Genomic DNA, 26,165 nt, shown 5'->3' with positions numbered 1-26,165 from the left:
TCAAGGAGAAACATACAGTTCATGAACAGCATTGACATAGAATTGGAGTTTGTGAAAAAATAAGAGTTGAATTCGTAAAAAAGGTAGATGGCAACGTGTATGTGTTGTACGTTTTATTTTATAAACACATCATGCATTTAACGTACATATAGAATATAAAGAAATGATAGTGACAAACAATGGGATGAATAAGTGCATTTTTCAGCTGTGATATAGTTCCTCGCGTATTCCGACAGAAGAGAACATTCGGGAAGGCTGAATATGACACCACAGCACAGGGCGAGGCATATGCCTACTCTAGATAGACTTAAAAGAATGAATAACAATATGTCTTGTAGACAGCTGCCCTGCCAAGCCCGAACAAAAAATACACTGTACAGTGTCCCTCAGGATTTGCACAATCATAGCAACACCGTGACAATCGCTTGCTGCATGTTTTCTTTGCCAAAAGAAGCATTAGTTCACAGGCGCCCTTGCACAGCACCATTGAAATATAACAAAAAGTGGCAAAAGGGTACACGAGAGACAAGCCCGCACAATTTCTAAAGCCAAGCACGTCAGCGGCAGCCCTTAAATACTCTTCAGAGGGCACATGAGGCCTACCGCGTACTGAGGAAAACAACACAGGACCAAATGGTGCCCACACTGCACCCAGCCTCAGGACAAATGGCTGTTGCATGTTTACACAGTGTCATGGCAAGCTGTAAACTACCAATAAATGCCCTGTCCCTACAACTCCTGCACAGCACTAGGGCAGAGACCCTTCATGCAGTATCATTTCTTCTTTGTGTAGGTGACAGAAGAAATATAAAAAAAGGCCTGCACACAACAATAAGCAATGTATCTGAGCACTAGGGGATTATTTACAAGCCCCATGCACCGCCGGTGGATCATTTGTTATGACGCACCAGCGGCGCAACCTGCTGTCCCATATTTACAAGGACCCTGCGTGGCTTTGCGTGTCCTTGTAAATAAGGCCTCTTTACACGCTACACTTTGCGTGAAAGGGAGTTTCATGGTTGTTGCTGTGTTCGTTCCCACGTAACACCCATGGAACCTGACACATTTCCAGATTTACGAGAAATCGTACACCTAGAAATACGTCTGGAATGCTATGCCTCCCCAGGGGAGGCATAGGGAGGCGCAACGAGGAGAAATGCTTTCATTTCTCCTCGTTTCGTTCCTCTTTCTATGCGTGCTGCATTCTGCAGCACACATAGAACGAGGAAATAACCTATTGCGATTGTTTATGTGTAGGAAGGTAAAATGTAAAATGATACTTGTATAGCGCGCTACTCACCCGCAAGGGTCTCAAGGCGCTTGTACGAATACCGCTGTGGAACCCATCCTGGCATTCCCCGTGAGGCGTCCACTCCTGGGCACCCCCAAGGTGGAGGCCAGGCATCCTTAACGTTGTGGGGGCCGTTGTGGAGATTAAGCAAGCTATTGCCCAGAGTTGCAGAGTGGGACTCCACGATTGGAATAGGCTCCGAGGCGAGAATTATCAGGTCCGTGGAATTTTGAGCCCAAGACCCGCCGAGGCGGGGAATTGAACCCTGGTGCCGGGCTAGACCTCTGCATCAAGGTCTGCCGCTCGAACCATTGAGCCACACTTCTCCAGGTCGGGGTCTGCCGCTCGAACCATTGAGCCACACTTCTCCAAGGTGCAACTTCTATGTGTGCTAATGCAGCACACATAAAAGTTTCAAAAACGCTATTCCAGATTGTTAATGTGCAGGAAGGGACACCTTACTACACATAAACAATCATCTCCATGACGCAGGCATCCTTGCACCATGGTGCAAAGGTGCCTGCATCAGTGCATAACAGCTAATTCTGAGCTAGCACAGAGGGGAGCAGAGGGATCCGTCATATCCTTGTAGATATTAGAATTAATGCCTCAGAATGAACGCATCGTGGCGCAGCCAAATGGCTTGTGGCACGGCGCTGCGTTAATTCTTTCTCCAACCTGGGTGCAGGTGACGTACATGTTTTCCTTTTACATAATAGCAGCGAAGAAGCACCAGATGTGTTGTAGAATTCTCCAACTCATTAACAAATACACTCCCTATTCATAGGCCGATGCTTTCAGTCTGCACAGGAACCAATCCAGGAACAACAGCAGCCCCTGTGCAGGCGCCAGCTACATGTTTTCTTTGTACAAGGAAGCAAGCGGGAGCAGGCACAACTCTAGCTGGTGGGAGGCATTAAAGTACAAGGCACAGTTCATTACAACACCAGTGATCTGTGTTGCTTTTTGAGTCTTGACGTATATTTAAAAGAAACCCTGATGCAGTTTGAAAACATAGCAAAATGTTTTCTGTATACAGTGAGATTAAAAAAATCAACCGGTGATGATTCAGTGTACGTTTGACCTGTAAAATAGTCCCTTGGTATTACAAAGCAGGGCCTATATGAGGGGCGGAATGATACACCGAGCAGCCAATTGCATTCACCAAGGAGACAATATCACGGCATGAGACAGAAATACCTCTCTGGGCGGAGGTACAGCCCACATGCTAGGTATATTTGAAAGCAAGGGCAACAACAGATTAGCCTAAAAGCCACTATTATGCCAAACCTAGAAATAGGCATAGTACATTGACAACAACACTGCCTACCCAAACACCAATCTCACACATGGGGCTCATACATGATTTTATTTGTGAAGGCTACAGAACAGGTTACGCTGCATCACACTGCAGCCAACAAACACACTCCCTCTCGACTTAGCTAGATCCAAGGCATAGACAACAATAGCAGAATATATACATTTTTTCTTTTGACCAGATGGCTGATAGGATGTACCTGAGCCACGCACAAAACAACATTACACCATAAACCCAGTATATCAGGCCTAGCACAGTAACATCAACCCCTTGATACCTTTCAAAGAGGCATCACCAATGGAATGCCAACAAAAATCAATAATCGGATGCTGTAACATTCAAAGTATATGTGTAATCATTGAAGTTGAGAAGTCAATTATGTACCCCAATTAGAATCCCAGAACACCTCCCTGTGCCCCAAAGACAGGTGCATCCCACCAACCAACTCAGCAGTCCATTGAAGGAGTAAAACACAACTCTGGTTGTCCAATAGCTGAGGACAATATATGGACAAAATGCAACCTGAACACCTGCCTACAGTATATTTTCTGTGCACGAGTTTGGCAGGAATCTGCTTTAGAGTTTGGTATTATTTCATTCTCTTTACATTTTTTAATAAATTTCACTGACTGATGCTACTTTCTGTGCTGTTATCCGTGTCAAAGATATGTGACAGCACTTTCTGTGATGTCATCACAGATGTTTTTTTAGTACTCACTCCTATGATTGTTCAAAACCCGAGAGCTTTAGTGTTTGGTGTTATTTAATTCTCTTTACATTTTTTAATAGCAATTTCACTGACTAATGCTACTTTCTGTGTTGCTATCCGTGTCAAAGATATGTGACACCACTTTCTTTTTGAGTTTGGATCCAATACTTACCGCCAGATCAAAGGTGTAAGTATGGGCGCTTCGGTGGCACCATCCATTGCAAATATATTTATGGCAGCATTCGAGGATAGGTACATCGATAACATTATAGCCCCCTTCTTTGAGTCCGTCTCCCATTGGTCCAGATACATAGGTGATACCTTCTTTGTCTGGACCGATGGGAGGGAGACCCTAAATGAGTTCATCCTATGGATGAATGCAGCGGACCCCAATCTGCGTTTCACATCGCATATTAGTTGTGACAAAGTTGAATTCCTGGACATAGAAATAATAAATGATAGAGGCAGTCTGATTGTTGATCTACATGTCAAACCTACAGCCAGGAATACTCTTTTACACTACAATAGCTTTCATCCAAGATCACAAAAAGACAGCATCCCTTTCTCCCAATTCCTGAGAGTTAGGCGCAATTGTACCAATATAGCTGATTTTGACCTACAAGCTTTAATCATGAGAAGTAAATTTATTGAGAGAGGCTACCCTCACCGGCTGGTGAGACATTCTTACAAGCGTGCCCGTTACTACGATCGGGACTGTTTACTTATAACCAACCGTCCGAATCCAAAAGATCAGATTGTTTGTATAACAAAACATTCCACCATTGATGCCAAAATTAAACAAGTAATAAATTCAAATTGGCATATTTTAAACAGCAATTGCCCCTCTGAACAGAAACTGGCCAAACCTCTCTTCACTCATAAGAGAAACAAAAACATAAAAGAATATATTGTCCACTCTTGCTTTAATAAAACTACAAATGGAAGAAACTTGATGCAAAGGTCAATTGTGACAAATAATCCAATCAAAGGAACTTTTCCTTGTTCCTCTTGCTCCACTTGTACCAACATTTTGAGAGGAGAAGACTTTATACACAATGGACACAAAACATCTGCAAAGGAAATGTCCAATTGCAGATCTTCGAACCTGATCTATTTTATACAATGCCCTGTCTCCTGGGGTATGTAGGAGAAACCTCCCGTATGATTCAGACACGTTTAAATGAACATCGCTCTGCAATTAGAACTAGAAAACTTGCTGCCCCTATGGTAAAACACTTTTTAGAGAAAGGGCACAATGCTGAAGACTTCTCTTGGCGAGTCTTAGAAAAAATCCACACCTCTGACACGAATGGAGGATCAGTAATAAGAAAGAAAAGGGAGGTGTTTTGGATTTTTGTCTTTAACACCTTCCGCCAGGGGTTAAATAGCGAAATACCATGGGAACATGCCATATGCAAAGTTACCCTCTGTCTGTTAGGTATATCCGCTGATAATAGAATTTTCCCTTGATGCAAATTATATATTCCATATAGTAGCCATTTCCCTATGTTTCATTCATTTTATTATTTTTCCCATTATGAGCTGTATAGTTTAAGTTGAGACTAAAGAATATATTATCCTAATAATTGAAAATTATATTCCTATAGGGCCTGTATTTATTTTCATTATATATTTTTTTCTCCCCCCCCCTTTTCGAATTCCACCAATAATGAGCCTTTTTAAATCTTACCTCGCCTTACAAACTGTTCAAGCAAGAGTAACTCTGGCCCTCCTTTGAATTTTATCAATAATGAGTCTTTTCCAATTCTTGCTTGCTTTACAAGCTGTTTAAGCAAGAGAACCTCCGGCCCCCCAATAATCCCAACCCACATCTCACAAGAAATAACCTTACTAGACACCTGCCAGTGGTTATAGTCTCCGTTCCACTGTTAAGCAGAAGAACCCCTTTCCTTTTCCCGTGTTATATTAAATATATCTTGTTCGTAATTGCCCTCCATTCATTTCCATATATCATTGTATATTACTAGGTCTTTTTCCTATTAAATGCCCATTCCAATATTAGCGAATTACTTTTGAAAATTTCTTTTGTTTTTATTTCAAAAATCTCATCTCTAAATCGCTACTCGATAGAAATGCTGGCACTGAAATATACTTTTTCAGTTCCTTTCCTACCCTGTTAACACATGAAACAGCAATATGGAGTCTTTTCTCAGCGGCAGTAGTCTGCCCTCCACTTCTATCTCTTCAGCGGCTCCAGTCCGCTTTCTACTCCCATGTAAAGCACACCTGAGCCACATCTAATCCCCTCCCAACACTATATAAACACCCGCACAGACACATTCAGTCACTTTCTGCTTGTGCACGCTTGCACAAACCTCGAGTTCCGCCGCCGGAAGTAGAGAGCCCTGTTGGGTAAGTACACCTTTAGATTAAATAGCACAATCCTAACTCTTAAATTTACCTATTAGCTACATCTCCCTTTTCTTTTATTTTCCAGACAGGGAGTTATTTTAACCTTTAACTAATCATCTCAATTGGAAGGATGAACCACCTTATTAGAGGTAAAACAACAAGAGTTCTCATACAATAATATGTATGTATAGTGATATCCTTTCTTAGGAATATTAAAATAACAGAACCTCAATCGCTTTCTTTGCGCTCCCCTCTTTTTAAATAAATTAAAATTACCCTTTTCTAATTATACAGGGGTTTTGCTCTACCCAATATCTCCACATCAGGAGGATCTCGCTATTTTAAATTACCAAGTATATCCTTCACTTGAATGAATAAGAGGTTCCGGCCGGCGGGATCAGTTATTACCCCTTTTTTTCATACAGGTAACTCACTGAAATTTTCCTTAGAACAACATAATTAGAATAACACAAATTTCCAAATAGATTAATTATAATGATAGGTTGGTAGTTTATGCATATTCTCAAATTGAGATCAATTTATCTAACCGATCATTACACTAACTACAATAATATGGATTCTATCACTCGCTATCTCGCTTAATTTCCTTAGAATAAGATAAGGGTGATATATGAAAAAACTCCAATACCTGCATCTCCTGGATTTAAATGAGTTGTAGACTGATTACCTAACAATACTAACCAGCAATAAATCTTTCAGATAATCTGTCTAGGAACCCTTTCATAAAATCACCCTTAAAATACAAAAAGATAACTTAACTATGATGATATGGCTAGAATAAGATAACAAACCTGGCCTTTTTTCTAAATATCATTTTTATCCCTTGTGATTTTACAGCGTGATATTTTCTTGTTTGGAATCCGTCCATCTAGGAAATAAAATACTAATGTCCTATCTTGACTAGACGTCGCCATTGAGCTTTACACGCTATATCTACATATCATGTAAGTGTCTTATAATTGCTAAAATATATATATATATATACCAATGTCGCATAAAGCTAGGATTAATATAGAAAATACATTTTTCTTTAGACTCTTGTTACCAGACAGCTAGAACCGCTCTCTAAAGAAACTAAGAAAGAAAAGTATTTTCCTTACATCATTACAACAACTTTTTGTAAGTATAGATTATCATTCTAATCTTTTTCTGCCAGTTTTGTTAAAAGGCCATCAATATCTACATGGTCTTAAAGAGGGTTCATTGCCCCTATCTATTTTCTACCACAGGGTCTATTCAAGTAAATTTGTATTACTTTTCCATATTGGTCAGTATTACAAGGAAATGAAAACTATGATAAGATTTGTCATTATTTTGTGACTATCTTAAATAGGAAGGTTCAATTTTTAAGCTACTGTAAAATCTGTAAACTGTTCTCTTGTTGTAAAGTCATTTACCTATGTGTGTAATCCTTATTTCTGTCTATATTTATTTATATTTTTTTAGAAACTTTTTGTGGCTACTCCAGAAGAAGGCGCTGGCCGCCGAAACGCGCGTAGAGTACCAATCTGCCACTTCCAGTGTTTTTTAACTTTATATATGTTCTCATTTGCATTGTGATTCATGCCATGTGATTTATAGATTGTTGTTTTAAGTCTAGTTTGTTTAAACTACACTCTTTTAACGTACATATCAAATCTGTGAATGTGATATTGTTCTTTTTAACTCTTAATAAATTGTTTTCTTTACAAACATTTTGTAGCTTAATTCCCTTCCATTTATTAAAATTTCTTTGATTGTCTCTTATGGTTGCCTAGATTGTTAAATATCAAATGACCACTTTCTGTGATGTCATCACAGATGAGGAGAAGTGTGGCTCACTGGTTAGAAGCGGCAGACCCTGATGCAGAGGTTGACCCGGGACTAGGGTTCAATTCCCGACGCGGCAGGGTCTTGGCCTCAATGTCCACGGACTCGATAATTCTCGCCTCGGTGCCTACTCTAATCATTTGGTCCCACTCTGCAACTCTGGCAATAGCTTGCTTAATCTCAACAACGGCCCCGAAAGCGCTGGGATGCCTGGCTTCACCTTGGGGGTGCCCAGTAGGGGGCATCTCACAGGGGAAGCCAGGAAGGGTTCCACAGCGATATAAAGTGCCAGGATGCCTGAAAGGTAATAGTGCGCTTTACAAGTATACATACATTTACATGTTATTTAGTACTCACTCCTATGATTGTTCATTTCTGAGAGCTCTGGCATTAGTGCAGGTTGAACAGTTTCTGAAGCTCCATGAATGTACCTTCAGTGAAACAGCCCAGCCTAGGGCGAAACTTCCTGTTACTCCTGGGACGATGATCCACCGCTGTGGTCACCGCACACACCTGTGAGACTCCTGCTCAATCTTTGGACCTTTCAATGTAGGCATTGGACTGCCCAATGTACCACAATGTGAGGAATGGTCATCTCAAGATGCAAATATAGGACGTGATTTGGCCAGCAAGGTATTTTACTCAATTCAGCAGCATCAGTGGTTTATTCAGGCACTTCTGTCAATCTCAGCATCAGGGTAATGCGCATCATAAAGTGAAACATGGAAAAAGCACATTATTTAGAGTTAAAAGAAAAAAAAACTTGCTTTCCTCATCTAACAAACCTGTGTTTAATTGTTTTTTTTTGCTGATTCTGACCGTAGTCTGATTTAGCATGTAATTATGTATTATGGGTATTGTTTTCTGGACAAATTCTGTTTTGGGTGGCTATTTCTTGTGCACTGACCTTTTGGTATATGAATGCGGGGCTCACGCGTTAAGGCCTGAAGGCTTAGTCAATTACTTACACACTTCCATGTCCATAGATGTGCCCAGTTCCTGTTGACTGGAGAAATGTGTTTGGTGTTTTATGGCAAATTTTATTTTGGTTATTTTTGAGATACCTTATGGTGGTCTGCTTTGATACGTTTGCACGTTACCACTTATATATTTTTAATGTTACATGTTTATTTTATTGTAGTTAACTTTCAAAAAGGAAAAACACTGGCAAAACAAAGTATTGGGCTTCCAGCCTCAGCATTGAATAGCACCTCTCTTTAAGCAGATGTGCACACAAGATCAAGCGAAATGCTGTCACTCACTGTGCAAGAGAGTCAATGGCTGAGATGGGCAGACCCACTGCTGTAAGCCCTGGTGGGTGGAAGCAAAAGGTCAATGACAAATTAACAGACCAGTGAGTAAAGAGAACTCACCCCATGCTCCTCTGTTCTCAAGATTCCTTGCAGTGATGAATTTCCAAGGTACGCCATTCGCTGGTTCTCAACTTTGAAGAGCAAATAGTGACTCCTCACTGCTTTTCAGACATATAAACCCCTAGATGGCTTTTGTGAAAACTTTTCTCCAGGGTATGAGGCAGTCAATGCTTACTGAGCAGCACCTGGGGATATTTCTGTTTATTACTGGTGTCTGAGAGCCAGCCTTGGATACTATTGAACTTGTATTGAAATGAATGACCAAATACATCCTTTGCATTTCTGGCTCTCCAAAGGCAGCTTGAAGATGGACACAAGGTTTACTTCAGAAGAGGGTGGTACATTTTGAACTAAGATACTGTGTAACATAGTAATTACAAGCTATAAATCAATGTCCAATTTCAAGTATAGTTTAGCAAAAAAGGGTCTCAACTTGGAGAAAAAAAATGTAGGTCAGCACAGAATATTCTAATGCCCTAGTAGCTTCTTGTGAGAGTTATGACTTCCAAATTCACTCTAGCGCTTTGAAAATTATGGCATAAGGGACCAAAATCTCCACAGAGTGAACAGTTAAGGGGTGTATACACTGATCTTGTACAGAAATGTCTCCAAGTGGACTTTGCTGTCCTCAGACACCCTGAAGGCCTTCTAGCCCATTGCAAGCAGGTGTAATACTCCAGTAAGAAAATGTCTAAAATGTGTCACCATGTCTAGATCTGTGATCAGTTTGTCTTAGGTTCTCCTGCACAGTGGCGGCCGCTATTTATCGGGAGTGGCGGGGGGATGGGGAGGGTTGTAAATGGCAAACAACACACACAAAAAACACTTACCTTCGGGCCGGCCACTCGGTCCTTTCCCCACCTCCGCCACCCCTAGCTCCTGGAAGCAAGAACAAGAAGCTCAAGACTCTCCTAGTCAATCACAACGCTGCAATGCAGCACTGTGATTGGTCTGAGTGCTGTGGATCGGCGCTCAGGCAGGAAATGGGAGCCTGGGGCATGTTCTGCACCCAGGCTGTAATGCAGCCTGGGTGCAGAATATGCAAAGTGCGCATGACGGTTTGGCCGGCCTGTCATTGCACACCTCGGGAGTGGGCAAACCACTCCTCCCCTGCCCTGCTCTGGCAGTGCAGCCCCGCCCACACCAGGAAAGGAAAACTACAAAGATAATAACACTAGTTATTATCATTTTAGTTTTCTTTAGCTTCTGTTCACAGAGCAGTGGGATGGTGCTCCTCCACCTTAGCGGAGCAGTCACCACTGCTCCTGCTGCTTTGGGTGCCAGAGAGACCCGTCATCTGCTTCACGGTGCGGAGCTTACTTTAAATATCCTGGGAAGTCTATTTTAGAAGAAATTTACATTTATGTTGCACAGGCAGAATCCTACTGGTCAACTTGTCAGCTATTGCATGTGGAAAATGACTCACAAATGACAAAGTTTACCAAAACATAACTTAATTTTATAGTGTGATTTGCGAACACTGTTGCTTCCCTGCAAAAGTCCATTTATAAATCAGTCAGTGACTCCTGTGGCAGAAGAGAGAAGTAGAGGGGGGATGTAGGGGAATAATAGGGTATGGTGGCCTGAGAAGCCCATAGAAGATAGTTTTAAAAAATCATACATGCAACTTTGGATTCATGTAGACCTCAGCTCTCCGCATGCCTCATACTACAAAAGGTTGTGTGGCAGAATATCAAGGACAAAAATATCACAGGAGCAAAATATCATGACCTAAATATTGAGAATGTAAGTGCAAATAAGTAAGTATAGATGCACAATTCTTTTTTTTTTTTAAACAAATGTTATTGTTTTTTCCAGTTTATACAGTAACGAAACAGTCGACAGACCGCCATTAGGGACTATATGCATCACAGTAAAGTAATCCATGAAAAACATCAGAAATGGTATAACTCTAAACCATACTGCACCAGCCATTTCCCCGAGACCCTCTCATGTTTTTGGATGCACCCTCTGGAGATATAAAGCAGTGCCCCAAGTTTGGTACACCAGTCCATCGCCGCTTCGAAATCGCCAAGGGTGGGTAGCAGGGGGAGTGCCACTGTTTAGCAATATTTCTTTTAGAGGGTATTTTCCCAATGCCCAGATCAGTATGATCTCCTCTTAACTCCCAACCCCGGTCCTCTACAATACCAAGCAAGTCCACTCTTGGGGAGGGCTCCACAGACTTCCCAGTCACATGTGAAAGTGTGGTAAATATACCCATGTCATGTGGTAAAAGTGAGTCTCTACTATCTGACAACGGATGCATGTCGGTGCTGCTGGCTTGTTAGCCCGCCATAATCTTAGGGGTGTAAAATAGGCCAAAGGAGTTAGTTGGATTTGGATGAGTTGGAGTCAGGAAGGAATCACCAAGACCCTGGGGAATATGCATGTATCTCTCCAGTCTGACTCGTAGCGAGGTCTCTGCCATTGTTCTTAGCATAGTTATAAATCTGTGAAAGGGTTTGGGGAGTAAATGATGAGGGTTTTGTATACCCGGGAGAAACTTTCCTTGCCCATGGGACCCATTGTGAGGGGGAAACAGACTTTACAACGCAGTCATTACATCGCACTACCTTTACACAGCAGTCATTGCATCGCAGCATCCTTTACATCACATGTCATTACAACGCAGCCATTACATTGCATGTCACTACAACACATGTAATTACAATGCATGTCACTACAATGCAGGCATTACATTGCATGTTATTACAATGCATACCATTACAACGCATAGCACCCTTACACTATCCGACACTTACCCTACTGTTGTACTCACTGGAGTTAGAATAGTAATTTTTACCCCTACACTATCGAACACTTACCCTACTGTTGCACTCACTGGAGTTAGAATAGTAATTATTACCCCTATACTATCCAACACTTACCTTAAATGCAATGTAATGGTAATGGTTTGCATTGTAAAGGTATAATGCGGTGTTGGAATGCGTTGTAAAGGTAGTTTCTGAAAATGTGATATAATGGCATGCTATGTAAAAGAATGCATTGTAAAGGATGTTGCTATGTAAAAACTGTGTTGTAAAGGCATGCATTGTAAATGTATACGTTGTAACGTCATACATTCATTGTGAGGTATTGATTTACTATTCTTAACGTCACAACCATGTAACTTGAAGATATATATATATCATCAAGGTACAAATATGTAGCATTAATTGTAGCATGGTTGGACAGATCTATAGGGCAATCAGTCAGTGCCAGATGGGCTGTAGTCTGAGGTCAGTGTGTGGGCCAATTTTCTGGCTGTTTGTGGGTCTGTTTTACCCCTTTCTGCGCTGCACGAATTTTCACGCTGTGCAGGGGTTTTAGTGAGTGGGCGGGATTAGGACGGCCCCTGGCCATTGTCAGCACACTTCCACCATGACGTTGGATGGCCGGGGGCCAACCGAAGCACACAAGGGGTTAAAATCTGCTGGGCCGTTTTTTTGTCGTCCATACCTTGCAAAACGCTTATACAGTGAGACTTTACAAATTCAAAACTGCTACAATTTAAAAGCATGGACCACTTTATAGCTTTCCAATAAACTAATGTCTCTCTGTATATCATCATCCCAGGGTTTCTGTGACTGTCTCTGACTGTACCAGGTTCTGCTGACAGTCCCGCACTGTTACACCTCTCTTGAGTGGCATCTCGAGACATGATTTTAGGTGGGGCACAAAAGGGGCAGCGGATAAACGTGCCGCTGCCACATACAACGTGCGATCATGAAGATTAATTTAAACTTTTAAGTGGATGCTGTATTGAACATTACTTTAGTCTGTGGAAGGGACAAGGTTTTTGGAGTGTCTACGTCAAACCAGTTCTCTTCACACCACTCTCTTCCAATGTATCTTTGTTAGCTTTTTACTCTCTTTTTGTACTCATAGCTTTCTGAAACGCTCAATCTGCATTTCTCACATCTCTTCTCTTTCCTCTTCAGCACCCTCTCTTCACTTTCTCCTGCACATATGTCCTTGAATCTCCTTCACTTCACCAATTAGACACTTGTCATTTGGTGCCTGGGCCTATTTTCTGTACAATTCCGACTCTGAAGTATTTGTAACATGCACTTACCTATATAAAGTTACCTTCACAATACTTTGGACCTCAATATTTTTGCCACAATATTTTGGCCCAATGATATTCTGTAGTCGATATTCTGGTGAAATACCACCACAAGGTAAGGAGGAAGTGCCTGGCTCTGGGATCATAGCTACCCAATGCTCAAATGCTGATATGAAAGAGAGAGCTATACACAGGGGGCCTCATTTAATGGTTTTTTGCTGTACGGAAGTGCAACAGGCCTTGCTGCTGCACTGCCAGGGCCAGATTGGCCGTTGCGGGCACCGGGCAATCCCCCGGTGTGCCGCAAGGGCGGAGGCCGGTTTTGGGCCCCTGGGGGCCGTTTTCTTACAGGACCGTTTCGGCCCTGTAACAAAATCGGCCAAAAAGCGGCCCCGGCAAAGAGCTCGGGCGCACCCCCAGGCGGCGGCCGAGCACTTTGCCAGGGCCGGTTTTTGTTCCCAGTGCGGCCCTGTGCACTGCCCTACGACAAAAGAAAAGGGCAGGAATGTGGCATATCTATTAGATATGGCGCATTCCTGTCCTTTTCCCCCGTGCCGGTGCACGATAGGCTGCCATGCACCAAGGCAGGCACCTTTGCACCATGGTGCAGAGAGTGTCTGTGTTCCGGGATGATGATTTTTGTGCAGGGAGGGAAACTTTCCTGCACAAAAATAATCACAATAGGCTTTTTGCTCTTTCTATGTGTGGTGCAGAATGCAGCACACATAGAAAGAGTAAAAACTAGGAGAAATAAAGATATTTCTCCTCGTTGTGCCTCATTTACGTGGCCTTAAAAATATGCCCGTGGCACATTGTGCCTCCGGAAGGTAAATAAAGTGACGTTCCAGTGGCGCAATCATGTTGGAAGGGCCACATAAATGAGGCCCCGGATTCCATAAAGCTACTTCTGTTTATTATAAAATAACCTCTAGAAATAAGCATTGACAAATTCAATCATTTTGACTTTCATATGGTAAAAGGTGGTTCTCAGATGACATGGATACACATATGCAGAGGGGAGAGAAGCGAGGGCGGCAGCAGGTGGGTGGAGATGCTTTGGTAAGACAGAAACAATGAAACTGTAGCACATTTAGAGCATACTAAGACTGTTTCCAACTATTTTTAGCTTGGCAAAGAAGTTGTTTTATGAACAGAAAATTGAAGTGATGTGCTCAGGCTGTATTTAATGCCTGTGGAGTGTTAAGATGTGTCACAAAAAAGAATAACAGGTCGCCAGCTGTGGCAGTGTGCCAAGCAACTTTAACAGAGCATGTGTAATTCAGAATTGCTTTCACCATCAGGAAACCACAAATGAAAGGGTACCTGAAGAAATAATGAAGCTGCACTGCTATATTTCACTTATATGCTCAAAGGTCAGATCAGGTAACCACGCTGGGTGCAAAGACATATAATAACACATGGAGGACGCTACATCTAATGAGAGCACCAGCATGATCGGAAGGAACATCAAAATAATAATAGCTTTTATATGGTCACAGATGACCTTTATCATTTTGCAGTTTTGTACGTAACAAGTATTATTACCGAACTCATTTTATCATCCGCTGAAGGACAAAGACAGAGAGATCCAACTTTAACCTGCAGTTTACACAGATATCTCCAACACAGCACCCTCTGGTACATTTATGCAGGTCAAAGGTGTTGGAATTTAATGGGGGCCAATATGTACCGAAATATGTGGATTTCTGTGTAGTATGCACAAACTCTTTATGTTATTCCCCATTAAAGTAACAAGCTCTGAATAGCTGCTATTTATTGCAGCCAATAAATTCCAAACCCTGGGGAGTCGGATTGTATCTGATATCCCCCCAGAACTTTCCTAATGACACCATCAGTCATAGCTGCCAGATCTACTTGAATGGTACACAGAGATCTTAATCACAGTACTCTATACCATGCTCTATCCATCACTAGAACATGAGAACAAAATAACAAGATTATAGAAGTTGAACTAAACACAGTCCACGACTGCCATGGGCTGGGTTATGGGACACTGGATAGGGCATTTGCCCCTACGGATGCGGCCAAACTGGTGAGGCAAAGGAAGAGTGTGAGACACAGGAGACAGATATAGGTTGGGGAGACAAGGCCAAGGTACCTTAGGCAGCCAAAGACTGGGGCAGGGGTAAAAAAGCATCCAGGATTATAGGGGAAGAGAGGCTGATGCGCAAAAGAGCAGAAATAACCAGGGACAGTGCCAGAGAGGGAGGGGCAAGAAGACAGCTAGAGAGCCTCTGGTGGTGCTGAGGTGGGGCTTGGTGGGGCTGGTGTCCCGGGCTTGGTGGGGCTGGTGTCCCGTCTGTATATATCCTGCCCCAACCACCACCCTTGTGCCCCATCACCGGTGACACCTGCAGCCTGCAAAAGGGAGCAGCGATGTTATTCCTGTTTACATTTCACATTTGACTTACTCTTGCCTTCCTTCAGAGTATTTGCATTTCGCAGGATGTTGTGTTTCTGTCGTTTTTTCATGCAACGTATACTCATGCATAGTGAGAACAAAGTTGCTGCTATGTATCGTGGCGAGGGTAAGTGGACCACGACTGACAGCTGTGGAGTTCAGGCTGAACGCAGTGCACATTTCTCACAGTGCCTGTCAGCTGTTCATAAAGGGGTTTGGAATACATGATCATCCAATGCTTGGTCTCCCTGTAGAGTGCATAGAGCAATAGGCAGGTGTGCCAACTGTTACTGTGATTATGTGCAAAAGTGTGTGAAGGAGGTACACTGCTGTTAAAATACTGGCAGTGAGAAGGTTAAACAAAATGCAGTGCATACAGGGGAGTGGGTGGACTGTGTGGGGGTACCTGCTGAAGTGAAGGAGAATTGGAAAACACACACAATCCTAGCTAGATAGAAACAGAGATGCCGCAATGTGCCAATGACTGGCTAGGACTGAAGCTGCTTTAAGGAAGCCCAGACTGCAGACAGTGCTCATATCATTCATTCATTCATTAATTCATTCATTCAATACTTTATTTCGGTCTGCTTTGGACCATAAAAGTGCAGAAAATAAAATACAACACATTAAATTTAAAAATCATCATTACAGGAATTTACAAAGAATTGAGCAGTCCTAGTGGATATACCAAATAATAGGGATGGGGGAGTTATTTCCATATTTCATCAGTAATTTACATATAAAATCAATTCTGTTTAAAAAATACAATAATTATATAAATAAGTAAAAAAATGAACAGGGGTGTTGGAGTGGAAAACTAACATTCCATTTAAAATTTAAATAGTTAATAAACAGTCAATCATTCATTGTTAAACTACTCTGGCATAATATTGTAAAAGAATGGACAAACAACATTTAAAAAAAAAGAAATTAGTTAATTTTCATCCTTGTAACAATCTAGATAAAGTGCCGCTGCAATTACAATTTTAACCCATTTTTGGCTCTAAGAAGCATTACGTTTATAAGAAACCTAGACACGCAGAATACTACCAATCGAGTTGTGTCAGATCGTAAAATCCGTTCTGCCTGTCTACAGTGCTCATATCTAAAACACCATGAAACCAGTGCTCTGAATACCTTAAGCACCTACTTCATTCTTGTCAGTTGTCAGCCAGCAACTTCCTCTTTAAATAAACAGCCACCAACATTTAAAACAGGAGTAAGAAGTCTATGCTGTGCCTCATCTTATTCCAACTCTCACTCTACCACTCGCTGTTCCAGTATAGGCTAGTACTCGAAGCGCCAGCGGCACCTGGTTGCATTTCAATGTGTCAGTGTACCATTTCATCTGGGACCCATACTGTCACCCTGTTCAACACCTACCTACAATGGTACTGGTGTACCATAAGAAATTGTAAACTAATGATGAGCTCACTTGTCAAAAGTAAATGCATTCCGGTTGCTATTTTTGTTTACTTTTAAGTTACTGCTTAATAGCCCGCACTGCTGTCCTGCATCGGCTGCTCAGTCTTCGTTGGGCATCTGATGCAATACAACAGGCTGTGTGTGGGCACTTTATTTATTACCTTGCACTTCATGAAAGAAATGCTGTATTGATCTCTGCTTGGCTCCCGAAGTTTATGCAACAGGTACTCCCCACAAAGTCCGATTAAACTTTATACTCCAGTGAACTTGGTGCCACATAGACATAGCAAAAGCATCTTTTTGCAAGATGCCCTCTAGGGTGCCTACATTTTGAAAGTAAAATGTAATTGTCCTAGCATTAGCTCCCAATCCTGGTCCCATCAGCATTAACAGAATGCCGGTAATAAACCTGTAATAGAAAAAAAGGAGACTTGATCACTGAGAAGTTTACAAGTGATCAAAATCAGGCTCCTATTGTGTCACAGAGACTTGACCTAATCAACTTTCTTTTAGAAAACTCAAATATTTTTTGGTTTTCTGAGGGAATATTTAGGCTCTCATTACAAACAGGAAATTGCAGAGGATCAGAATTACGAGTTGTGTGATATTTATCACACCCTCACAGCTTTCTCCCGTTTGATTCCAGTACATCAAACAGATTAAATTAATCAGAGGGAAAAGCCCTAAAAAGCAAAATGTGCGTCATTTGGTGTGTTAGATACAGATTCTGCATGTTATGCATCATTTGCAAGTTGACCTTTTAGAGTAGGAGCGATTAATCCCATCTAGTAAATATTTTACCCTAGAGAAATGGTATTTACTAGGTGTGAGAAATACTCCACTCTGTATTAGCTAACTTGTAATGAAGGCCTTAATAGCATATATAATTTGTAAGGTTCCAGAGTAAACTGAGTAAATTAGTCCGTCGTCCTGACGGACATCCCATCCCCAAAATTTAGCGATATTTGCCAGCACCTTTGACATCTCTTAACACTGGCACGAGCGATCACAACAGCGGTTCCATTCAAGTTGTAAAAGTTTGATGGATGGCTCCGTCCAACTTTTACAAAGTTTTGCTTTTTTTTAAGCACAAACAAAAAGAGGAAACATAGTGTTTTTTTTGAGTGAAACTAATGACCATGGAAGTTTTCTACAATAGTGTGTGGGATTCTTTTTTTTTTTACTGTCCCTCTCTGCCAAGTTTAACCTTGCAATGACAGACAGTGAAAAAAAGCAATCTGATCATCAACTCTAAATTGGCCAAATAGCTAAGCTCTGACAACTGTACTCTGCCCGGTCATTGAAGGATGTCAGCGACGGAAACGGAGTCTGACCCGTCTCAGACATACTGTTGGTTCAGCCACCTCTAAATCAGGTGGGCAGACCATGAGTTTGGCAGAGTTGCTTTTGTGAGTGTGTACCATTGATTTATTATACACAACTAATCTTTAAGACACTAATGGCTTGATTTCGAGTTTGGTCGACAGAGAACTCCATCACAAACACAACTGAGTACCCTGTCTGCCAAATTCTTGTCTGGCAGACTCATGTAGAGACAAGTGGCCCTTATATTTTCCATCTACAGAGCCCCTGTTGTCTCCATTGACTGAAAACTTACTTCAATTAGGTAGGGCCCATCAGAGAAAGAACATTACACGTCCTGTCCTATTTAGGGTGGATGGTATAAGGTCTTTTTTTGCTGTCTGTAACCTGGTGGTGAAGGACAGAAAAAAAAATAAACCCCACACCCTGGACAAAAACTCCTAGGTTGTGGGGGGCATTCATTTTTGTGTTTTTTATAAACAAATTCCTGCTTTGGGAAATTATTTGTGAAAAGCAAAACATTTTAAAAAATTTGATGAAAGACTATCAAAGGCGACAGCAATAGTCCTCCAAATTTTCTTTTTTGTCATTGAAAAGAACCACCATGATGGCTGTTCCTTCAATGTAAAGACATGTGAAGGACTGGGTTATTTAAGACCCAGCGGTGCCAGGGGACAACACCTGAAACCTTCGTGGGTAACCTGCTCCGGCGTACGAATGACAGAGACATGGGACACTTCCTTCGGCGTCAAAGATTCGAGGTTTATTACTGCAGGGAACACAGAAGTCACAGCAAGTACAACACGTGCAACTTGGGGAGACTGCTTCAAATTGCTGCAAGTGGGTCGCTCCTTTTATACATGTTTCTCCCATAGGGTTACATGGTACACAAAGGTTTACAACTTGGTTCCCATAATTATCCCCGAGAGGGGTCGCTTTGGTCACTTTGATACATTCAGAGTCCGAAACATAAGTGCGGAAACATTTGGCGGTTCCCACCCATCTTCCCACCATTAGTACATTCCAATCAGCAGTAAAACAGATCGAAGAAGGAACAGGGACAGGTGCAGAGGAAGATGGAAACAGTGGGGAGATCGGAAAGGGTGTAAAAGAGGAGGTATCGGGAAACACGAGCTACAGGCATCAAAGGGACGTGCCTAATGAGATGCACGGCTGAGACAATAAACCGGCATGGCAAGATGAGCCTCGAGCGGGGCCATCTGCCTTACAGTATCATCCCCCTCATCATAAAGACACTTTCAAAGGACATGTGTCTTCCGCAGATATCTTGGGAATCCCAGGGTCGCGAAGCGGACAACGTCCGTCCGCTGGCTACTTGAGGGCAAGGGACAAAATGGATGCCGTATGTAAGATGGAACCCGTGGGTGCAGATAGAAAAACCCACGAAACAGACGAACGGTTTAGGTTAATACAGCGAAACTGCGTACACCCACTAAACTCGTCATTTGCGGTTCATAGATACCAGACTCGAACATATTCGTGCGAGTCCAAATCACCACTTACAATTGTCACGGAACCTCAGACGCTCCTTTTGCCCTCACGTAGGCAAGCACTAGTCGGATTCATACTCGATATTCATCATACCATCTAGATGTTGCTGTAACATAGCTCTGTCCAACCGGGCTCCTTTGGTAACAGGCGGCTGTCTTATACACGTTGTAGCACAGAGGCCACATAAGGCAGGACCACACTGTACACAAAGGCAACACGTGAACAGGAACACCACAACAACTCCGATAATCATCAGAATCTTCCAACCCCAAGTCGACATCAGGCCCCAAAACCACCCAAGCAGCGTCCAATCCCCTACGTCCACGTGTATGGACTCAGAGATCTTATGCAACTTTGAGATGGCTTGATAAACAGTCGGAGCATTATCTGGAATGAAAATACAGCAGCTCGAATGGATCACCTTACATACCCCACCTCGATCTGCTAAGATCACGTCTAAAACCATACGGGTTTGTGACGTCATAAGTCTATCCGCCTGAAGTTCTGTGGTGATATTACCAAGGGCACTGGCAGTAATATTAGCTGTCGATTCCACCACCCGAGTCAACTGTCTCAGGTTCCTACTATTAGCCATAGGCCCCCAAAACGGGAGGAAACCCTTGAAAAAGTCTCCTGCCTCTTGACCGGCAGTGTCCTCTTCGCTAATTACGCCTCTCACAACTCTAGTTTTGTGATAATCTGCATCTACAGTGAACGTCGGAGGCAACAAATTTGCGATAAAACATGAGCCCACAAAGTCGGAGGGCAACCATGCATACGCACGATCATGGCAGATAAAGTATGTACCCTTGGCAGCCAGAAACACAGGGGACGAGACCATCGGCAGAATGTAATTCTCGGTGCAAGCACTCTCTCCAAGTCGAGCCTTAGATCTTCGGCCACGACCCATTAGACAAAAATTACCAATGTGGGGTACGACCCATATGGGAGGCGAGCTTCTAAGCTGTTTTTCACTCGTGAGCGCACTATACTCGACCTTACTCAGGACCCTATAGGCTTGTACCTCTTCCTCCGGGATGAGCGATGGCTCATAGATATCTCTATCCAAATCTTCTATCGCTATCGACAAAGGCTTATGATACGAGCCAGGGCCAAAGTAGGGAGATCGTGGCTCTCGACTGGGGTAAGAATCTAGTGCGCTTCGAAACATTGTTTGAAATGCTCGAGCTGAACCCTGAGAACTATACGGTAAGACCAGATATGGAATTCCCTTATCCGTGGTATGTGGCATCAACCCACACACCCAACAATTAGTAGTGTTAACCACTAACTGGTGCTGGTGAAGGAGCTGAATAAAGGAATTATTACGGAATTCTGCACGTCTAGCCTGCTCGTGTTCGGGTAAGATATGGAAAGAATGAGGGGATGCAGTGGAGGTAAGTTTAGGGTCAGAAGTAGGAGTAGGTATGGCAGAAGGTAAGAAGTACGACATCATGTAATACACCCCACCCGCCAATAGTGCAGAAAAAGCAACACGAATATTTGAAACATAAAACATTTGGTACGACTAAGTTGTTGCAGTTTGAATCTTTGTGCCTGAGCTTCTTCCAAGTCCATCAGCTTCGAAAACGCCATCCCCTATGACCGTCCGCAACGTTTCTTGACGCACTTCGTTCTGTGTAGCAGTAGTCAATCCCTAGGAGTTCCCAGGAACCGACGGTCTTTAACCTAGCGTCAAGACCTACTAACCAGAAGGAAGTACACGCGCGGCCCTACGGCCTTTATTCACAATGTATATGCAAAAATGTCTATCAGCTGTGGAAGCAAAAATACATGTGGAACGAAACTTCAATATATATATATACAAAAAATAATTACAATGATACGGATATTCAGACTGATCGTGGTAAACGGGATAATACAATTGTCAAGGGACAGAACGAAATCTTTTTATTTGTCCTTAGTGCTGGATCGCAAAAAGTATTGAGTTTTCCCAGCACGTGTCTGTTCATCAAACAAAGGATCTGTTGAGGGAACAGAGTTCTGCTGATCAGTCGAATGTTCTGGTCTTGAGTCTTTTGGTAACAAATGTTCAACAGTGTCTTTCTGCTGCACTGAGGATTCTCCGACAGGTTGTGCGTCGCTAAAAGGTACAAAAGCCGGCAATCCTTCGGATTCAGCTGAAGCAATGCCACTCCTCACCCACGAGTCTGCCGGTAACGGTATAGGAACTTTCTTCGTATGGGTGGCATGCACCCAATTTTTCCGGCCCTCTAGACGAACGGCAGTTCTCGTGGCTAGGAGAACCTGGTAGGGTCCAGTGAAGCGGGGTTCCAAATTCTTCTTACGGGCAGAATTGCGCGTCACCACCCAATCTCCGGGCTGGAGCTGGTGGCCTGGACCCTCCGTCTGCGTCGGCAATGATTCGTAAACCTGTTGGTGAATTAACCTCAGTTTAGCAGTCAGATCATGAAGATAGTCAATCAACATTGGGTACTCAAGATTACAGAACACACCCGGTCTAGGGACCCCCCAAACATTTGCAGGACGACCGAACACTATCTCGTAGGGACTGAGCCCTACTCGGGAGTGTACTGTTGCCCTTGTTGACAATAAAGCTATGGGTAAAGCGTCAGGCCACGAAAGACCAGTCGTAGCCTGAATCTTCGCTAGCTTTAGTTTAAGGGTGCCGTTATACCCTTCAACCAAACCAGCTGATTGGGGATGATTGGCGCTATGGAATTTTTGATTAATTCCAAGGCCCTTACACACATTCTTCATCACACTCCCCACAAACTCACTTCCGTTATCAGACCACACAATCCGAGGCATTCCATACCGAGGAAAGTATTCCTTCAGTAGGATTTTCGCAGTTGACAAAGCAGTGTTGTCTTTGAGAGGATAGGCTTCAATCCATCGGGAAAATGCGCAAACCACAACTAAAACGTATTTCAGGTTATTGCATCGCTCCATATGGATGAAGTCTAATTGAATCACCTCAAAAGGACATGAAGGGGGAGCAAAACTACCAGGGGGTGTTGGGGTTCCCTTACCAGGATTGTATAACATACATACCATACAATTCTTAACCAGACGTTCAGCACATTTCATGATACCATCATTCTTCCACACAGGGGACAGCAACTTACAAATACCTTTCATGCTAATATGTGCTGACCCATGTGCCATTGTCACAACAGCCAGCACATACGCATCTGGCAACATCCATCTCTTATGTTCCGACAAATCAATCCAACAACCATTCGCATCCAACTTTCCCGTACTTTCTTTCCACTTCGCCTTTTCAGTCTCGGTGGCCTCATTCTGTATCGCTTTCACACTCTCGATAGTATCCTCACACATACTCGTCTCTGTAGGCCACCTAACCGAACTCGTCAGATACATTCGGGTGCTAAGGTTCCGGGCAGTCTCCTTAGCAGTCTCATCCGCAAATGCATTACCACGACCAACATCATCCGTCACCTTACGATGCGCGCTACATTTAACAATCGCTACCTGCTTAGGCAGCGTAAGTGCATCCAAAAGATCATTCACAAGCTGACCATGCTGAATCTTCGTACCATGTGACGTCATAAAACCTCTCTCTCTCCACAACCGTCCAAAGCTATGGGCGACGCCAAATGCATATTGGCTGTCGGTAAACACATTCACACGTTTCCCTTTCGCTAACACAAACGCTCTAGTGAGAGCAATCAGTTCTGCAGCCTGGGCAGAATTCTGATTCAATCTCGCAGCTTCCACAACAGTATTCAAAGTTACAACAGCATATGCAGTAGTCACATCACCATTCGGCCATCCACATACAAAGTTCCATCCGGGTTTTCCAAAGGAGTGTTTTTAAGGTCCACGCGACCTTTCGTTTCTTCTTCAGTCCTCAAATAGCAGTCATGCTCTGCTATTTCATCTGACTCTGTGCTAATTGGTAACAAAGTTGCCGGGTTCAGGACATTGCAACGTTTTATCTGAATATGACTTGACAACAGCGTCAGCTCGTATCCAGACAACCTCGCACTCGTCAAGTGCTGAGTTTTTGTACGATTCAAAAGAGTATCGACTGCATGCGGAACCATCACCGTAAGCATATTATCCATGACCAACCCTGCTGATTGCCGGATGGACACCGCAGCTGCCGCTGTTGCTCTCAAACAACTTGGCAATGCTCTAGCTACCGCGTCCAAGGTCGAGGAAAAATATGCACATGGACGTTGCTTTCCACCAAAAGGTTGCGTTAAGACACTCAAAGCACAACCTTCCCTCTCGTGAACATATAATGTAAACGGCTTACTGTAGTCAGGGGTACCTAACACAGGAGCCGAACACAATGAATCACGCAATTCAGAAAAACTCTTCTGACATTCTTCCGTCCATGGTAAAGGAGTTGAAACATCCTTGCACGTAAGAGCCACCAATGGTTTCGCTAACAGTGAAAAATTTGGAATCCACTGTCTGCAGTATGACGTGATACCTAGAAAGGCACGCACATCTCTTTGGGTTGTTGGCACAGTCATTCGCGCAATTGCTGCAATTCTCTCTGGGGTCAACCGCCTTCCCTCCTTTGACAATAAGTGACCTAGATAGGTTACTTCTTGACAACAATATTGGAGTTTAGAAGGTGACACCTTGTGATGTAAGTCACAGAGATGTTGCAGCAATGATACTGTAGCAATTTTGCAAATGTCCTGAGTATCTGCAGCTACCAATAAGTCATCGACATATTGGATCAGGGCCGCACCAGCCGGCAACGTAAACGCATCCAGTTGACCCTTCAAGGCTTGACTGTAAATCGATGGACTCTCACAGTAGCCCTGAGGAGCACGTTTAAACCGGAAGCTGCGACCACCAAGAGAGAAACCGAAAAGGTCTCTGCTTTCTTCGGCAATCGGAATACTAAAGAACGCATTCTTCAGATCGATCACCGAAAACCAAGACGCTGAAGCTGGAATCAGAGTCAGTAGCGCCGTGATGTCAGGCACAACGGGAAACTGAGGAATCACAATTTTATTTACCTCCCGTAAATCGATAACAAAACGATAAACAGGCGGTTTCGAAGGATCAGTACATTTTAGAATGGGCAGTACAGGGCTGTTGCACACGTTTCCCCAAGTTTCTTCAATAACATCTTTCTCGATCAGATCATAACTAATCGCTAACAATGCCCGTTCACCATCAAGAGAGATACGATACTGGGGAATACGTGGCAATCGCACGTTAGATTTCAGTTGAACAACGTAAGGGGAGATGTCAAGCAGGCCCACATCATTGGGACCTGTTGCCCACAAAGATGTAGGAAGAGAACTCAATTCCGGCGGAAGCTTATCGAGACACAAGTACATAGGAGAGACAACCCTCTCTCCTAGCGTAAGCTTTACTCCTGCAGGAGAACAATACAAAGTTGCATACAAACGTTTTAGCAAATCCAGACCCAAAAGATTTTCACCACAACCAGTAGTCAAAATCAACGGAGCTTCAAGCTCACAAGGCCCAATTGTAAGAGGCAAAGGGCGCGAAACTGGATTGCTAACGGGGGCGCCAGAGAATCCAACGGAAACATTTGTTAAGCCAGACAAAGGTGCGCCAGGGAGTTTCGAATGCATTATGGAACTTTTCGCTGCACCAGTGTCCAACAGAAAAGGCTCAACGACGCCCGATGTAGCAACTGCGACGTAAGGCCCTCTCTGATCAACCGGAACTGATACCACTCCCTCTCCTTGTCTATGGCTGTCCTAGTAATTACTGTCGTCAGTTCCCTGATCGACGTAATAGTCGTCTACATTGTACTGCGCAGATCGTCCTTGCGATGATCCACGTTGATCAAAACAGTTATTGGAATTCGATGAATTGTCTGAACGATCGTTTTGAGCACCACGACCTCTACCACGTGATGTCTGCTGAGAACCACCACGACCTCCCCTAGAGGAGTTACCACTATTACGATCATTTAGAACAGGACAATTGAATTTTAAGTGACCCTCCTGTCTACAATAGGCACACTGATTGTATCCTAACGAAGACCTTTGGGAGGAGGAGTCATTTCGAGATTGCGATCTATTCGATTGTGGCTGCGATCGATTTTGCTGTGAAGCATTCTGATTCGAACGCGGAGGATAGGCCTGCTGCAACAACACTTTTGTTTTGAGTTCTTTCGTCTTTTTATCAGCGCGGTCGTTCTCCTCTTTTTCTCTGTTCTCATAATACTGTGCCGTAGCCAGTATTTGAGCCGAGGTAGAAACGGCCCACGCACTCTCAGAGTTTTTCAATTTATTGCTCAAGTCGGGCAGTAAGTTAGAGACAAATTTATCCACAAACAACCGTTGACCACCCTCAGTGCCCATATCCTGACCACTATGATCGATGAATGCCTCCTCAAATCTCGTAAAGAAATCAGAGACACTCTCGTCCTTTTTCTGTTTGCAAGCTGACAATTTGTCCCAGTTCACCCTCATAGCTGGCATAAGTGTTTTCATTAGCGTAATTATTCTCTGTGGGAGAGCCGTAATGAGCTGCTCGGGCTTAGCCCCACCAATTTGTCGTGTATCTG

At 43.2% G+C, this 26,165-nt stretch overlaps 1 protein-coding gene and 1 long non-coding RNA gene across 2 annotated transcripts in view; one reads left to right on the top strand and one right to left on the bottom strand.

The window, feature by feature from the left end:
• Positions 1-26,165, bottom strand: part of PLEKHA2 (pleckstrin homology domain containing A2) — a 747,617-nt gene that overhangs the window by 682,658 nt on the left and 38,794 nt on the right. The gene's annotated exons all lie outside the window — the stretch shown is intronic.
• On the top strand, positions 6,574-7,275 carry LOC147683285 (uncharacterized). Its single transcript, XR_015301031.1, has 3 exons — positions 6,574-6,656; positions 6,761-6,831; positions 7,159-7,275. It is a non-coding gene; the product is annotated as an uncharacterized LOC147683285 (long non-coding RNA).

This window comes from Lissotriton vulgaris, chromosome 11, assembly GCF_964263255.1.
Source record: "Lissotriton vulgaris chromosome 11, aLisVul1.2, whole genome shotgun sequence".
Classification (NCBI taxonomy): Eukaryota; Metazoa; Chordata; class Amphibia; order Caudata; family Salamandridae; genus Lissotriton; species Lissotriton vulgaris.
The sequence above is the reverse complement of the archived record's forward strand: the minus strand, read 5'-3'. Positions and strand labels throughout refer to the sequence as shown.